This window comes from Ipomoea nil, unplaced genomic scaffold (genome assembly GCF_001879475.1).
Source record: "Ipomoea nil cultivar Tokyo-kokei standard unplaced genomic scaffold, Asagao_1.1 scaffold2701, whole genome shotgun sequence".
Lineage (NCBI taxonomy): Eukaryota > Viridiplantae > Streptophyta > Magnoliopsida > Solanales > Convolvulaceae > Ipomoea > Ipomoea nil.
This window is the reverse complement of record NW_017619129.1, coordinates 1,182,054-1,197,207: the sequence shown is the minus strand read 5'-3', so window position 1 is coordinate 1,197,207 and position 15,154 is coordinate 1,182,054. Positions and strand designations below refer to the sequence as shown.

The 15,154-nt window shown below is 33.6% G+C and overlaps 1 non-coding gene across 1 annotated transcript; it reads left to right on the top strand.

Moving 5' to 3' along the window:
* Positions 1-13,641: 13,641 nt before the first annotated feature.
* On the top strand, positions 13,642-13,715 carry TRNAI-UAU. Its single transcript has one exon. It is a non-coding gene; the product is annotated as a tRNA-Ile (tRNA).
* The last annotated feature ends 1,439 nt before the right edge of the window (positions 13,716-15,154 follow it).

Below are 15,154 nucleotides of genomic sequence, written 5' to 3'. Positions count from 1 at the left end.
CCAATAAAATATTTTAGAAAATAAAATTTTATACTGTCAGAGCTAGTATTTATGGCACAAAAAAAAGGTAGGAAATGAATTAATGAGGAGTCACAAGGCTTAATAAATTTAAACAGTGTACTTGATGAGGTTCTTGAAAGGGATGGAAGGAGAAAGAATTAAATTTTGCCTTCATCTGAACGTGCTGAATTTGGCTTTCCAGATGGAGACCACAACCAACAAACACTCATTTCGCTAAAATGTCAACTTGTACATTCTTCTTTTGTTTTTGTTTGTTTTGTCAACTTTATCATATCTTTTTTACTACCAATATTAAGCACTAAACCAAATATAATCTTTTAATACTAAATATGTAAAATGTTAATACAAAATGTGCAAAATGTTAATATTTGTTATAAATATTATTATTATTATGACCATTATCACAAGACCTTTCATTTGCCTTATATTTATTCCATTATTTATGTTATAGAAAATGAAGGGTTATATGGATGTATATATATACATGTTCAAGGCATAATGAAAGAGAGAACTTGTGTTCTTGAATTCTACATTCTTGTGTTATATTTTTCTCTCTACTCTTCCATTCCATATTGCAATATTCTTCATACATACAATCGATGCGTTACCGTACAACTATCACGCGAGAACTAACAAGTTGATAGGCCGAATTACAACACGTTATCAGCACGAATCGCCAATATATTCCTCGGTGAACGGTATGCTCAAACCTGTTATAATACATGTTTTTATACTAGGCAAGCATGTTCATAGGTTTCATATAATACATGTTTTTATATGGCACATGTTGATTCTACACCTCTTGATATGATTATGAAATACATGATTGATATGATACATATTGATTCTAAAATTTGAAATATGAATTGCACATACCGGTTCATATATATATGATTGTGTAAATTCCTGAATATATATTTCCAATTTTATTTTTGATTCTTAAAATTGAAAGAAAAGCATGTGATATATATGTTTGTGTAAATAGATGGGGCTTTTCGTATGAAGATGCAATGTATGTATACATATTATTTTCATTTCGCATACTTTGTATGTTATATACCCTATGATGTAGTGCATTATTATGTTTTTATGATATGTCGTTTGCATGTGATTAGCAATTAGTTTTTGTGCCGATTAGGCAATGAATGAATGGTTTTTAATTAAGATTGTTAAAGTTTATTTTGTGGAAGCTTAAGAGTGAGTAAGACTTTAAAGCTTAATTGATGACTTGGGAGCATCAATTCGGTGTATTGGAGAATGAAACACCACTCGTTGCCTGTAGCGCGAGTTGATGCTATAAACACGAGTCGATGCTTGCTGCATCAATTCGGTGTTTTCGCACCGATTCGTGCCTTGTTGCTTGTAGCACGAGTTGATGGTATAAACACGAGCCGATGCTTGTTGCTTCAATTTGGTGTTTGCCTCACCAATTCGTGTTGCACCATTTCGGTTTTTGTGTATATTCGAAAGATCAATTTGTTTTCTGATTTTATCTTTTGACTTCATCTCGGAAAGTTCATTTTGCATCTAGAAGATGTTAGATTCCTTATTTTGCTATAAACATGTGATATTATGAATATAATGAGAACATATGATATATGTTTTGTAGATTACGTATTCAATTGTCAAATGTGATTTTATTGAGCTCGCTCATGTCGATAGCAATTATTTCATTTGGGTTTTGGATATTGAAATATATTTGCCTTCCAAGAAATTGAGCCAAAATTTTGTTGCTAAGTCACAGAGAACCGATGCCCAGAAGGCACAAGCTCTCATTTTCATACGTCACTACTTGAACTACGATCTTAAAAATGAGTATTTGATTGAAAAAGTCCCTATTGCGTTATGTAAGTCCCTGAAGGACCATTTTGACTAGTAGTCATCTATTGTCCTTCCTCGGACACAATTTGACTAGATTAATCTTAAGTTTTAAGATTATAAGTCAGTAACTGACTATAATTCAGCTCTGCACAAAATAGTCTCAGAAGTGAAACTCTAAACAAGAAGTTTTAGAGAAATATTTAATTGAAAAGACATTGTCAACTTTTCGTGTGAGTAATTTGTACTCCAGCAGTAGTACAAGACAACAAATTATGAGAAGCATCCTAAGGTGATTTTAGCACTTCTTGTGGCTAAGAAACATAACTAGTTGTTGATGAAGAATCAAAGTGCATGTTTGGTTGATTTTGCACAGGTGCCTGAAGCACATAATGTTACCTAGTTGAGTAACTTCATAAGGGGTTGTGGTCGAGATTATAACCAGTGGGGTATGAGTTTCGAGCTCAGAATAAGAAATAAAGTGATCAAGATATTCAAGGATGACCAAACTTATCGAGGCAAAATCTTAGCCAGAAGCAGATTTGCTAACAATGTGGGTCTGAAGGGCATTGATCCCTACGTGCCGCACACCAAAGCATTTGGTCATCGGAGAATGAACATCATCTTGATGATTCTAGCTAATTTGCCTGAAGCAAATATTGCGATAAATTGTGATAATGAAATGATAAGGTATTGATGAAGAAATGATTAGTGTCATGATAATGTTTAAGTAATTCATGAAAATACATTCATGGACAAAAAGGTTAGCTCATGCCTGAGGCATGACGTATCCGAGAAGTAAACTCATGCTTAAAGCATCCGAGAAGTTAGTTTATGCCTGAAGCATTCGAAAAGATAATTCATGGCCACAATAACTTATTGCGTAACCGAGGAGTATATACACTCCAAATGTGTTTTTGAGTGCAAAGTTATTTTTGGAGGCAAATTATTATGAGTGCAAAGTGACTTTACTTTGCTTATTTTTCTTGCTAATTTTACTACTCGAATTGACTATTCAAAAAGTTTACCTCTCTAAGCTTACATCTCTAAGCTTACCTCTGTAATCTTGCTTCTCGATTTACTTCTTGAAATTTTACTTTCTGGAACTTTATTTTCCAGAGGAAGTTTACTTCTCAGATTTAATTCTCTTAGTTTGCATGCTTATTTATATATGGAAATTTTTCTCATGCATGCAACATAACTCTCGTATGCAATTGACTGGCTGCTAATTCAAAATTGAATTATTATTTGTTCCATAAATCTTATATCAATCCCAGAAGGATTGCTATTATCAACAAATTATGATAATCATCTTTTGACTAAATTTAAGATGTCAACATGACAAATCCCTCTCCGACTATGGCTTAGTGCAATTCTGTGTTGTTTAAAGAGTGGTATACTCTTTTATAAGAATGATCTTTGACTTATGCCATACATGATATGATTGATTTAGATGTTATTGGTTTGGAAGATAGAATGGATCATATCATATCAATTTGCCTGAAGCAAACGAAGGACTAAATTATTTCATATTAGTTTGCCTGAAGCAAATGAGGGAATGAAATATATCATGTGAATTTGCACGAAGCAATTCCCAAACCAGTGAGTGAACTAATGTAAAGTTGAGGATAAGGATTTTTGGGAGATCTTGAAGATATATTTTATTTGACAAGCTTCACAGCTTCCCTATGATTGTTGTGTACCCTTGTAATATCAATTGATATGTATGCTTTCATATCTGATTATATATTTTTTTCTTGTTGGGGACATCAGTTTTATATGCTATTGTGGTTATCACAATCTGACCTACTGCATATCATAATTATTCCCCTAGAACCTAGTACGTGGTATAAAACCAAACATTTCCCATCTGCGTTTTATTCACAGTGTGCAGTCTTTTTCCTATATCACCACCATAGCGTACCTTTGTGGGCATGTATATGTTGATTATAAACCTCCGTCTGTTATTTAAATTCTTAGAGCCCATGATACGGGATCAATATATAATTAGGTACGCTGATTGCACACTTTATGAAGATCATTTCACGGCATTAGGGGGAGATAAGATCTCAAATTTTATAGAATGCCGAGAAATTCTATGAATGATTGATCTTCAATATTTAAATCCACGTACTAGGTAGACTGAACTAGAAGTTCAGAAGAAGTAAACTGAACTAGAAGTTCAGAAGATAATTAATCTGCCAATATATATATTGATCATAAAAAGAGTGACTAGGTCCTACATATTTTCCCCAACTTGGACCATATGTATCTACCAATGCTCCTTGACGCCAGAAGCGTGGAGACATGTTGGTATAATCCGCGGAAAGCTAAATCTAGTAGAAAATGGTGTCACTCTTGAAATCGCTTAAAGAAGTATGTCGTGAAGACATTCGTCCTGAAGGCGAAAACCCCAGTAAAATTTTAGGTGCACCCAAAATTATAATATTGGGGATGCGGAACGACCAGATAAAAATATCTTTGGGAAATGTCTAGTGTCTGGTTGAATTAGAAATTGCCATTATTTTATATATATGGGAGAAATTTATGAAAAATGTTATAGTTGTCGACAACAAAATTGCCTTTACAAATTGTTCTCGTTATATGAGAATCTGGATCCAGAGCTAGGTACCAGTTGTGCCTTGGTATTTTTTATGTATAACGGAGCAATTAAGGCATGTACAGCTCAGCTCGCTAAAACTGTATTATCTTTATAACACGTACACCATTTAATGTTAACCCTGTAGGTTACAAATGGGTGTTTGTACGAAAGAGAAATACAAACAATATGGTGGTATGATATAAAGCGAGACTGGTAGCTTAAGGGTTTACGCAGAGACCCTGAATTGATTTTGATCAAATATTCTCTCCCACAACATATGGCATTACGTTCCGCAAATTAACATTATTGGCAGTGAATTATGAATTTAGATATGCAGTTGATGAACGTCATGACCGTAATTTACTGGTCATTAGACGCTAATATTTATTTGTAAATCCCTGATGGATTCAACACTTTTGGAATGTGGAAAGTGAAAATCTCAACGTGTATCATTAAACTACTAAAGTCTTTGTATGACTTGAATATTATTGACTGAGTGTTTTCCTCCCGAAGAAGGAATGTATAAATAATATGTACCATTATGTGTTCGTTAAAGAATTTCTAATGGAGTTATTTATTTATCATCTCAGTCGATATTGACGGTTTAAATATCATTGAAACACATAGAGAGCTTGGTGATATTAGCTCATGCCGAAAGATGCAGTTTTAAAATAAAAGACTTGGAAATCCAAGTATTGTCTCGACCTGAAGATCGAGCTTCTCCTTGAAGAAGTTTTATACACCAGTTAGCCTACTTGAAAAATATCTTGAAGATGTTTTATATAGACAAGTATTATTTACTTATCGCACAAACGGTTGTCCAATAATCTCTTGAAGTAGATAAATGACCATTTAGACTCGAAGGTTATAATGAGGATATTTAGGAACTGGAAGTCCATTTTGTCCAATAATCTCTTGAAGTAGATAAATGACCATTTAGACTCGAAGGTTATAATGAGGATATTTAGGGACTGGAAGTCCATTACTTCATTGCTATTGGAGCACTATTATTGAACTGGAAGTTCCAAATCGCATCAGGCCTGATATTGAATTTGCGATGAAATTGCTAGCAAGATTTAGTGCTTCTCCCTACAATGAAAATTGGAATGATATTTAACATATCCTCCAACACCTTCGAGGTACAAAGATTTTGACGTTTATGTGAGAAACCAATATGTGGTTTTGATGGGCAACTTGGGCATTATCTCTTTTATTTTATCCCTATGATGCCAAGTTCAAACCTGGTTATGTTATATTTTTACCCCCAATGTCCCATATGAGGACAAATAAGATTGTGTTGCACAAGCAAGTAATAGTTTTGTTAAGGGGAACCTTACAAAACATGTTGCACCTAAATCCTTCTACACACATGAACTCTAGAAGAGTTGTAAAATTCTTATTGAGAATGTTTTCCCCACTGAACAATCTTGCAGATATGTTCACTAAGTCTCTGCCTACATCCATTTTTGAGTAATATGTTCATAAAATTGGGATGCGTGGGCTTAGAAGATTGTTATCTTCAGGGGGAGCAACAACGCCTAGCTGTGCTAGAATGGACAATCTAGAGGACTTTTGATATCCTGAATATTATGCTACGAAAGCATATGGTTGTACTCTTTTTCCCTTAGCTAAGTTTTTCCCACAGGGTTTTCTTAAGCTAAGGTTTTTAATGAGGCAACCGATGTTGGTGCACTTGAGTGGATAGTCCTGAAGACTCTTGAAATCTTGAAGATTATGCCCAGAAGGCTTATGTTTGTACTCTTTTCCTTGGCTAAGTTTTTTCCCACTGGGTTTTCTTAGGCTAAGGTTTTTAATGAGGCAACCGGTGCAACACATGGATCAACATACTTCGTGTACTCTTTTCCTCGTCTAGGTTTTTCCCACTGGGTTTTTCTAGCGAGGTTTTTAACGAGGCATGAGTATAGTTTGATAATGGCCAAGGGGAAGTGTTATAAATATTATTATTATTTATGTTATAGAAAATGAAGGGTTATATGGATGTATATATATACATGTTCAAGGCATAATGAAAGAGAGAACTTGTGTTCTTGAATTCTACATTCTTGTGTTATATTTTTCTCTCTACTCTTCCATTCCATATTGCAATATATTCTTCATACATACAATCGATGCGTTACCGTACAACTATCACGCGAGAACTAACAAGTTGATAGGCCGAATTACAACAATATTAAATGTGTAAACTTAAAAAAATCTAAAAAAAAAGCAAATTTTAGTGTTCAAGTTTCTATAATAAAGATTAGTGATAATTATGAAAGTGTCACCATATTTTTTTAAATTTGATCTCATCCGTTAAATTTTTCCATGAGATTGGTTCTTATTTCCATGAGATCTAATATGTTACAATACATACATACATATATACATATGCATATACATATACATACATATATATATATATATATATATATATATATATATATATATATATATATATATGCATTCACATGAGGACACATCTTACATGAGACCGTTAGGACAAATCGTAGCCATTGGAATTATAGATTTAGATGGATGAGATGATTTCGAAAATATTGGGATTAATTAACAGGGAAGTAATTAATAAGGACAAACACGAAATTTGAATAACAATTCAGATGAGGAAATTATTTGATTAGGACATTATGCATTATTTTAGGAATTTATTTATGGTAAAATAGGATTGTTCATGCTAGAATATTCCTTTTATTATGGTATAAAAAAATAAACATGACATCCTAATCATCATAAACTTGTTGGTAATTTGCTAAAAATGCTAATTGCATTTTTTTGCAGGTTCATGGATCAATTTGGAGCTTATTCGAGTTCGGTGGCTTAATTGCTATCCCCAAATTAAAATAGTTCAATAGCCTCTTTACACCAGTATTCAATGGCTTAATTGTCGTGGCAATGTTACCGAGTTGTTCGGTCATTTCATCCACCTTCAAGTCAACTGACTTTCGCTTACGATTGGATTTTTTAGACGAAGCAGTTGATGCAGATCGATGTTCTATTCGGACGTGTGAGTGTATCTTTCAAGACTAAAGAATCGTGTGCATTACATTCCCACCCAGCTAGCACATAACAAAATCGCAAATCAAAATTGACATTAGCAAATATATTTTGTGTTGTTCAACCTTTACATCCACGAAAGCTTCCTTGCATATTAAGTGGCACAGATGCACGAATATGTATTCCATCTATTGCTCCTAGACAATCTTTGAAATATACATAAAATCGCGGATTGCTAATGATTTCATGAGTCACTTCACTGTCTGGTAATACTATGAGGTTCTTATACAAAGATAAAATGACTTTCAAAACACTTCTAACATAACGATGAACTGTCTCAACTGCCCTATAATATACCTTAACCCAATTACTCTAAAGCGTACATTGTGACCTATTATATGTAAAAATATTAGTACTTGTTCCTTAACACTTACAGCTCTAGTTGTGCGCAATAAGTTATTAGTAGCAAGAAGGTAATACAATTTATGAAAGGAAATAGGTCGCATTCTAATAATGCTAATACATTTGTTATCAGCCTCACACGATACTATTTATGTAACTCTCTCGTTCATAATCTCTATTGACAATGTGTCATGTTCTATTTGATTTTTATTCCTAAGTTATTGCTATAGAAGAATTCCACTAACTAGTATAACACTTGTTGCACCCATAATAGTTACACGCACATGATTTCTATCCATCTATACAAACAAAAAATAAAATAAAATAATGACAACAAATATATCACAATTCTAACAAAACATTCCTGCATAATACATTATCATCCTTCATAAGAAAACAAACAAAAACTCACTACAAATTTATTAAAAAAAATTTAAAAAATCAGAGCAAAATAAAATATACTTATATACATACATTATCATCTTCGTAAAAAACAAACAAAAACTCATTTCAAATGTATATATAAGAAAAAATCAACTCAAAATAACATTGGTTTTCCTACTGCACATACATTATAATTCCTTATAGTAAAAAACAAACAAAAATTCATTGCAAATGTACAAAAAAACACCTATTGACAAACAAATAAAATTAAAAACAAACAAAATTATAAAACACACAGTGTTCTGCTATAGTTTTCTAAGTCGAAAACCAGTCTGGTTTCCGGCTTAGAAAACCAGACCACTGGTTTTTGGTGCGGAAACTAGTTTCATTTCCTAGCCAAAATCAGTGGCTTTCGTTTTCGACTGCGGAAACCAGGGAAGAAGTTTCTAGGTGTGGGTTTTCATCCGCTCAACCGGAAACCATCTTCGGTGGCCCTGGAGGGAAAAAAAATTCAAAACTGAAAAAAGAAAAAAGGAGGAAACATACAAGTGTAGCAAGAAGAAGATGTGGGTATCTGCCTATCTGGTGCAGATGATAGCAAGAAGATGAAGAACAAGATGATGGTGTAGCAAGAAGAACTGCTGGTGGGTGTGTTGGTGTAGAGAGGGTCTCTAATATTGGAGAACAAAGCAAATAAGAAGTGTGGAAAATGACTTCCCAAAAAAAAAAAAAAAAAAACTTCTATTTTTCATTGGTCACACCCCTATTTTTCATTTGACTTTTCATTTTCCCCTTTAGCCAAACATTAAAAATCTAAAAAATTATTTTTAGAAATTATTTTTCAAGTTTTCAAATACTCTTAATAGGAAATCAAAAATACAAATAAAAGATAGTTTTTGATTAAAAACACCAGTGAACAATAGACTTGAATAGTGAAAAGTCATATCGACTCCTTCAGCAAGCATTTTCTTCACTTTTTCTTCTTCACCGTATACCAGAGGCGAGTGTAGCAGCCATCCACAGATCCACAGATTCACCATCTTCATCTCAAAGAATACCATTTCAGTATATTTTATTTATGATGTGCATTTTTGAGCCTTAGTTGAACATATCTGGAGAATATATTAGAGTTGAACATATATGAGATTTTGCTTTGTAATTTGCTTGGTAACAGAGTAACGAGAGATGGGGTGATTTTTAAACTGCTTAATTTGGAGCCCCAGTTCAAATTTAAGATGAGTTTTGGTTTGTAATCTGCTTTATCTGACTAGTTTAAGATGAGTTTTGGTGCATTTTAAACTGTCTGGTTAATATTATTAAGTACTGCTTAATCTATTTAATATGTTTTTTTTACTTAATCTTTTATTATTAATCTTTTTAATCTGTTTTTTTTTTTTTTTGCTTAATCATTTTTTTGCTTAATTTTTTATTATTAATCAGCTTCTATCTCTTCTAAATTATGGATTTAGGGGTTCTAATTATCTTATCTTAGACAGCAGGAGGAGGTTTGTTCTAAGTTATCAGAAGAGGCTAGTATGAGTACTGCAGCTGCTACCCCATATACCATGAAAGCTTGTATTGAGATTTTGAAAAACATGAGTGGGATTTCCTCCTTTTCCATTAATGCAGTTGTCCAGCAGTTGACAAATCCTGACATTCGAGAGGATTTCATAAAAATGCCACCTGAATGGTAACGTCATTGGGTGTTATCTTTAAAGTGAATATGTTGAACTTGTGCCAGTTGACTGGCTTTGTTGTTATATGTTTGTTGAATTTGTTGTTGATGTTACTGCTTAGCACTTTAAACAGACTTGTTGTATGTGACCCAACTTTATTAGCACATTGCTGAGTATGTTTGTATTAATACTTATGTTAGTTTCAAATATCATGATTAATTTTTTTTTCTTCAAATGTCTATTACACTTCATAGTGCAAGGATAATGTCACAATAGGGTTATACAATAGGGTTATACTAGTTCTAATAGCTCCAGTGACATTGATGATGACGATTATGCAGCGATAATTACACTTGTTGTTGCATGCTTATTGATGGAAGAGTCTTTTCAGGTAATGATTATATAATAGTGTTGCTAGGAAATAGTGCTAGGTGTTATGAATCCTTTAGGATGGTGTCCCGTGTGTTCAGAAGGCTATGTGAGACATTGAAGGGATTGAATATGTTAAAAGATACAAGAGGTGTTAAAGTGGAGGAACAGTTAGCAATAGGATTCCTAATTCTAACGCATAGAACTATACAACGTATAATTTTTCAGCGGCTTCAACATTGTACTAGAACTATACATAAATGTGTGAAGCGTGTCATACGCGCACTTTACGGTTGAAAAATGAAGTCATAAAAGCTAGTTAATAGAAGACCGGTACAACCAGAAAATTTCAAAAATCTCAAATGGTATCCTTATTTTGAGGTATGGTTGGTTGTTGTACAAAAATTTAATAAATTAAACTTAGTGTAATTTTTTTATCTAAATTATCTAATAAGAATATTATAATCTTGGTGATAGAAATGTATAGGTGCTATAGATGGAACGCATGTGGTAGCTTGGGCACCTGCATCAAAGCAAAGCACATTCGGGGTAGAAAATGAGGGATGGTGACCCAAAATATCATGGCGATTTGCTCACATGACATGATGTTTACATTCTCGTATGCGGGTTGGGAAGGAAGTGTGGATGATTCTCACATATTTGTAGATGCAATTTCAAAACCTGAAAGTGAGTTTCCCATGCCACCTGAAGGTAAGAGTATTCGAATAACTTAATTTAAATTATTTAACTTAGCGTATTCATTAAATTTTACAAATTAATAAGTTAGTACTCTGTACTTCTTAAGTGTAGTCTTTTTCTAGTTGATGGTGGTTGCCCAAATTTACTTGATTTTTTTGCACCATACCGCGGGGAGCGCTATCACTTGAATGAGTTTCGTGGCCAAAAACGAATACGAAATAAGAAACCCTATTTAAGTATCGACACTCATCATTGCGGAGTGTGATTGAGAAATGTTTTGGACTTTTAAAGGCAAGATTTTCAATTCTAAAGTCCATTAATGGTTACTCATTGATTAGACAAAGACAAATCTCTATTGCATGTTGTGTATTGCACAATTTCATACGGTTGGAATATAGGGATGATCAATTAGGTACGATGTACAGAAAGCAAGACATGATTTTTGAATGATGGTAGAAGTAATAGTGGAGGTGAAAATGATACCATACAATTAGATATGACTCAACAACATAAAATGCTACACTGTGTGAGGACATTGTAAATGCACTCAAGGCAAATTATAATCATTGATGGTGTATTTAATTTTATTTGTAATATTTCGTAATCACATTTTGTCATGAAATAACTTATTTTAAGTTATTTCAATTAATGAGTGTACGTGTGTGTGTGCGCGCGCATATATATATATATATATATATATATATATATATATATATATATATATATATATATATATAATTAATTTAAAAAGTGAAGAATGAATTTTGAAAATAAGTACTAATAAACAAGTCTTCAAAATTGAATAATTGAAAACAGAGAACTAAAACAGAAAATTAGTGAATGATAGTAAATGACCCCTCCCAATTTGTCCTTTTACTTTTTTTTTTTTTTTGAAATAGTTCTTTTACTTTAATATCAATCAATTAATTTATTAACTACTATTTTTTCAAGCTCGATGTGCCAAACATAACCTAAACTTTCTATAAGCATTATTTTTAAGTTTCAATATTTACATTTAAAAAAAAAAAGCCACGAAAGACAGAATTAAATCTAAGCTTCAAGTAAACTATTAATTCTTTAAATCAGTTTCGGTATGAATCAAACTGGAAAAAAAAAAATTGAAACTGTCATGCTAATGTAAACCAGCTAAACATTATTCTCCACTTCCCAAAAACTATCAAACTGTTACAAACCATGTTCTTTTGGTGATTAAAGAAAAGGGACAATTTGGAAAAAATTTATACAATTTAAATGAGTGTATTTGATAAGAGTTCTAACTAGCTTATAGCAACTACAAGATATGTGAGAAAAGCAAAGAAAGCAAGACAAAATTGGGCAAATAAACAATTAGGTAAATTGATATGTTTCAGTAGTTAGACTACGCGTTACGGGTCTATGGTTAACGGAAGAAGAAGAAGGTTTACCTATGGTGGCTGGATATAGAATAAAAGAGGAGAAGTTAGAGGAAGAAACTTCCTTTTGATTTTATTCAATTTCCAACTTAACTAGACAAATTAATATTCTCCCATATATATAGGAGTTACAACCAAAGATATAAGGAAATAATATTCTAAAAGTGCTGAACTAAATATGAAGGAAATATAACTAAACTAGTAAAGGAAACAATATAACTAAACTAGTAAAGGAAACAATATAACTAATTTGATCTTTAGGTAGTGTGAACCAGTTGGGTAGCAGGATCTGTAATGTATCATTACACCTCTCCTGGAGATCAAGCTTGTCCTGAAGCTTGAAGCAGGTGACAACGTTCAATTGAATTCAGGTGATTCCATCGCGTGCGTTCATCTCCGTGGATGCAAGCCAAGCAGGGGGTTCGTCACCATCCTCTAATGGTTTGCAGGTATGGGCCTTAACAAGGGATTCATCATCGCTTCGGCCGCGCCCTGACAGCCCCGGGCTAAAGTTGCCCTGGGATTCCCCACAGTCGGCGCCAAATGATGTAGTATATACTAACGGTATTAACTATGAATACGGTTCTAGGGCTGGTTCTGGGCTCGAATCCTTTGCCTAGTCTGCTCGTTGGTTTAATTGCTGGAGCTCGGGGTAATTGACAGTGGGTCGGAGGCTCCCGAGCTAAAAACCAATGTATAGAAATAGCCAAAAAGTCCCCCCCCCCCCCCCCCCCCCCCCCCCTCCCCAAAAGCAATAAATGCGGTATTTATAGGGAAATAGAGGAAATAGGTTCCGGTCTTGCGGCATGCACGGCACGTGGAACACATGCACGGGTTCAGGTCGGGGCCCAAGGGGGCTTGGCCACGTGCTCTGATATTCCTAAAGGCCTTACATAATGCTACTGGAACTAGGTCGGTAGGTCGATCTCGACCCGAGTAGGTCGGGTCGCAAATAACGTAAGGGCGCCTGCGCAAGCTGTCCTTAACGGGCCTCGGTAAGCGAAGAGGTCGGGAGAGTGCAAGTACGAGGTCGGTGCAGATCGAACCGAGCTTAGCTCGCGGAGAAGGTCCAGTACCGACATGGCGACATGTTATTCAGCTTTATTTTAGATACACTATAGTTTCATTACAGCACAACTAAAGTATCATTATAATTCAACTACAGTTTCATTTTTGATACACTGTAGTTTCATTTGATTCTGAGCACATCATAAATATGGAATTTGTTAAATATAATAGTAAAAATGGTCTCGTAGTTCAGTTGGTTAGAGCGTTGGTCTTATAAGCCGAAGGTCGCGGGTTCAAGCCCTGCTGGGACCATTATTACTAATCTTCAGAATATGGTTCAGTAAGCGAGGAGGGAAGTGGGAAGAACACACTAGTTAAATATAATAGCCAAGCTGTTCGGGCCGGACCGGGTCACACACACTAGTGCGGACCTCGGTGTCCGGTCACACACACTAGTTAAATAGTAAATGTTGTTAGGCTGTCCTTACCCCGGGTCCCACTTCCACATCATCCCAATTATCTATTATTCACACTACATTCCTGCAAACCCAATCAACCTTCAAAAGTGGGCCCCAATTTCACATCACTTTAAAAAATTAATATTTTTTTCTTAATAAATATTATTTTGTCTTCAACATTATTTATTTATATCAATATATAACTTATATTTAAATATTAAATATAACAAATGTGAAAATAACTAATTACGTATGTATTAATGGAAAAACTAAATGTATGTATTAATGAATTAATTTATGTATAGTAATGAATGTATGTATATCAATCTTACAAAAAAAATGTATCTTTATCAACATAAATTTTAGACACGTAATTTTAATGAATTTATTTTAAAAAATTGTACGATAAGCAAATGAAGAAGTTTTTAGATGAGTAAGTATGGTGGAATTAATTTGTATGCATTGTATTTCTAAATCAATGAAATGTTATGTTCTCTTTTAATATATTATTTTATTAAAAAAATATTACACATTAAATATAAAAAAATTAATATGGCAAAATACAAAACAAAAAACAAATAAAATAAAAGCTAGGAAACAAAATTAAATAAACTAAATAAAAAACTAAAAAAAAAGAGTACAAAAAGCTGCCGCAACGCGGCAGCTTTTTGTACGGATTGCAAGTTTGCATGCAGAGCAAACTTGCAATCCAACTCACTATTTAAAAAAAAAAACAAAAAAAAAAACAAAAAAAAAAAAACAAAAAACATACATGGCATTGTCCAACTCATCTTGCCAATATGATATTGGCAGGGGTAAGGACAGCCTTAGGGTCACACACGGACCTTGGTAAGCAAGGAGGTCAGTTAAATATAACGGCCAAGCTGTCCTTAACGGACCTCGGTAAGCGAGGAGGTCATTTAACAATATATGACACGGACCTTGGTGAGGTCAGTTAAATATAACGGACCTCGGTAAGCGAGGAGGTCATTTAACAATATATGAGACATGTTATTCAGTTTCATTTTAGATACACTATAGTTTGATTACAACACAACTAATTTATCATTATAAGTCAACTACAATTTCATTTAACAATATACACTCAATATGTGATACATGTTATTCAGTTTCATTGTAGATACAGTGTAATTTCATTTTATTTTGACCACATCATAAATATGATATTTGTTAAAATAATAGCCAAAATGATTTCGTAGCTTAGTTGGTTAGAGCGTTGGTCTTATGAGTCGAAGGTTAAGGTTGCATGTTTGAGCCCTCCACACGCACTAG